The 2,858-nt window shown below is 36.5% G+C and overlaps 1 long non-coding RNA gene across 1 annotated transcript; it reads right to left on the bottom strand.

Annotated features, from left to right (window-relative positions):
• Positions 1 to 1,602: 1,602 nt before the first annotated feature.
• On the bottom strand, positions 1,603 to 2,492 carry LOC139354262 (uncharacterized). Its single transcript, XR_011605407.1, has 4 exons — positions 2,383 to 2,492; positions 1,975 to 2,145; positions 1,829 to 1,908; positions 1,603 to 1,774 (listed from the first exon to the last, which is right to left on the bottom strand). It is a non-coding gene; the product is annotated as an uncharacterized lncRNA (long non-coding RNA).
• Between the last annotated feature and the right edge of the window lie 366 nt (positions 2,493 to 2,858).

The raw sequence follows: 2,858 nt of genomic DNA, 5'->3' as shown, positions 1-2,858 counted from the left end.
TTCATTTATTATAAATAAATCTTACAAATAACGATTACTTTCGGTCACTCGTTTTTATTCTCGTCTTGTTTTATTTTTAAAACTAATTTTTTTCTAGTACTAGATGCAATCGCCCTGGTGGAGCCGTCGGAGCCTCCCGAAAAGGCGCTGCAGAAGGCAATGCGGTGCGTTAAAAACTTGAGTTGTACCAAAAAAAAGGCAACACCGGCACCAGATGCTGAGGAGGAGGTGCCAGCGACCCCAAAAACACCGAAAACCCCCGAGCTCAAATTTTAAAATAAACAAATAAAAATAAAAATTACAACTGAAATTTTATTTGCTGCTAAGCGCTCAACGTGTGCTGAATGTGCGCTTTTTCGCTGCTTGAATGAGCGCTCAACATGTGCTGAATGTGTGCTTTTCCGCTGCTTAATCGAGAGCTCAACGTGTGCTGATTCTGTGCTTTTTCCGCTGCTTAATCGAGCGCTCAACATATGCTGAACGTGTGCTTTTTTTGCTGCTCAAAAAAGAGCTCAAAAAAGCGCTCAATGCGTGCTAGTTTTTGTGCACTGATGAACCCTAGGACATGCCTATGTTAATTTAAGCACTCAATTCCATACAAATTGTGCGCTCATTGAGCGCTCAGTGATGAAAATTTTGCAGTGATTCAGTGCTCAATAAGCGCTGAATGGTACTGCAGGGTACTTACACAGATACACACAGATACAACACCTTTGGGTGTTTTACATTCGGCACGCCACAATAAAAAATGCCAGTGTTTAGCTGAACGGTTTTAATAAAGCGTGTCGAATGAAAAAAATTTAGAAAGTTTGTTTATACAGTAGATCGTACATTTTCGTCACAAAATTTTATATCACAACTTTTGACGAGTCGAAGCTTTGGAGATGAAACTTTCCCAAAAGTCTTATTTCTTTTGCAGGTAATATATAAGTAGTAACCAGCCGGATCGGACAACTATATCTTATAGCTCCCATAGGAATAATCGGAAGTTATATATATATATATTATAATAGGAAGTTATATGAATGAATAAGCACCAGAGATATTTTTTTTTTAAATTTATTTTTCCGACAATTCCTATGGGAGCTATAAGATATAGTTGTCCGATCCGGCTGGACAACGGACATGGCTAGATCGACTCGCCTGCTGATCAAGAAAATATATACCCTTCAGTTCCAAAAAAAAAGTTTCACTTGTGAATCACCTTGTGAATCCCGTGGGACATGTCCTCTTGCACAAGTGAAGAACAAGTGACGCTCCATATAGAAAATTGTATGGGATGTCCGCATTTTCACAAGTGAAAATTCAAATGAAAATTTTTCGAAGTCCTACGGGATTTCACTTGTTCCTTATACTTATTTTTCGTATGGCCTGTCACGTGCCGGTGACTCGTCCCAAGTGAATCACTTGGGAAAATCAGAATTTTTCCTTGAGTTTTCACTTGTGAAATCACTTGCAAGGGACACGTCCCAAGTGAAACACTTGGGAAAATCAGAATTTTTCCTTGAGTTTTCACTTGTGAAATCACTTGCAAGGGACCCGTCCCAAGTGAATCACTTGTGAAAATCAGAATTTTTCCTTGAGTTTTCAATTAAAAAAATATAGAATTTAATTCATTTTATTTTAATTCATTTTAATTATATGGTACTATTTAGATTTTCAAAAATTGTACAATTATTGTTTCTGTTTTTTTGCTTCGTAAGCTTATTTTTAACGTTAGACATCGCCGTTCTTAAACCTTTGTCCGGGTCCTCTGAATCCTTGGCCAACGCTCCTGAAAAAACATATGTTTAAAAAATGCGTTTTATTTGTTTAATTGTATATTTACCTTTTATAGCTTGTTGCAGAATTTTTATTGGCACAAAACATTTCGTCATCCACTTTCGGCTAACGGAACCCATTGAATACCTTCAAAATTTACGTACTTTAAACTAAGATCAATGCACAACATCTTAAACTTAATGTAGCACTTACCTGTGTTTATTATATTAACTAAACGATTAAAGTAACTCTGCTGCGCACCATTAAAATGGATGCTTCCCTTTCAATCACTCAAACAGAATGCACCAAGTCTTCTCACCCCTTTACTAGATTTCTTTTGTTTTCTCTTCGCTGTTGGCGCGTGCCACTGCACCTATACCCTTTCTAAAGTGAAATATATTCGACTATATAGTTTTTACTTCTTGAGTAAAAAATACAATACGATTTTTTTTTAAATGTTAATACTTAAATGTTTTAAATACTTAAATCAATTTTAACGGACTAAATTTCTATAACTTAACTATAAAATTATATTGTAATAAGAATGTATAATAAGTAAATACAATATAACATTATAAGTAAATTCAATTTTCTAAATTTTACTATAATCAAATAGTTTACTTTTATAAAACAATATTAGTTGTTTTTTTCTATACACAATAATGCTCCTTAAATATTAGGGCATTCACATGTCGCTTCTCCACGAAAATTTTTCCGCCGAAATATTAGTCGCTAGCCAAACATAACGGAGAGACGCAAAAAAAAATAACGGACCAGCCGAAATTTGTCTCTGCGAGCGCGGAGTGCAGCAGATTATAAGACAAGAAAGAGAGGGAAATATCCGAATATCTGCCTCTCTTTGTTGCACGATCGTTTTCGTGGGCAGTCTTCTACGCTGCGCCGACTGCTCTGCTGACGTCAACAGCGGCACAGCGTTTTAGGCACAAAAAAAGCTTTTTGCCTTGAGCCATGTCACCGCGTCCCTACTGCAGAACTGAAGGGTACTTTATGGGGTCGGAAACGTCTCCTTCACTGCGTTGCAAACTTCTAACTGAAATCATTATAACCTCTGCAAGGGTATACAAATTATATCTTTG

The sequence above is a fragment of the Drosophila suzukii genome (assembly GCF_043229965.1).
Source record: "Drosophila suzukii chromosome 2 unlocalized genomic scaffold, CBGP_Dsuzu_IsoJpt1.0 scf_2c, whole genome shotgun sequence".
NCBI lineage: Eukaryota > Metazoa > Arthropoda > Insecta > Diptera > Drosophilidae > Drosophila > Drosophila suzukii.
Note: the sequence above shows the minus strand (reverse complement) of the source record. Positions and strands in the feature narration are given on the sequence as shown.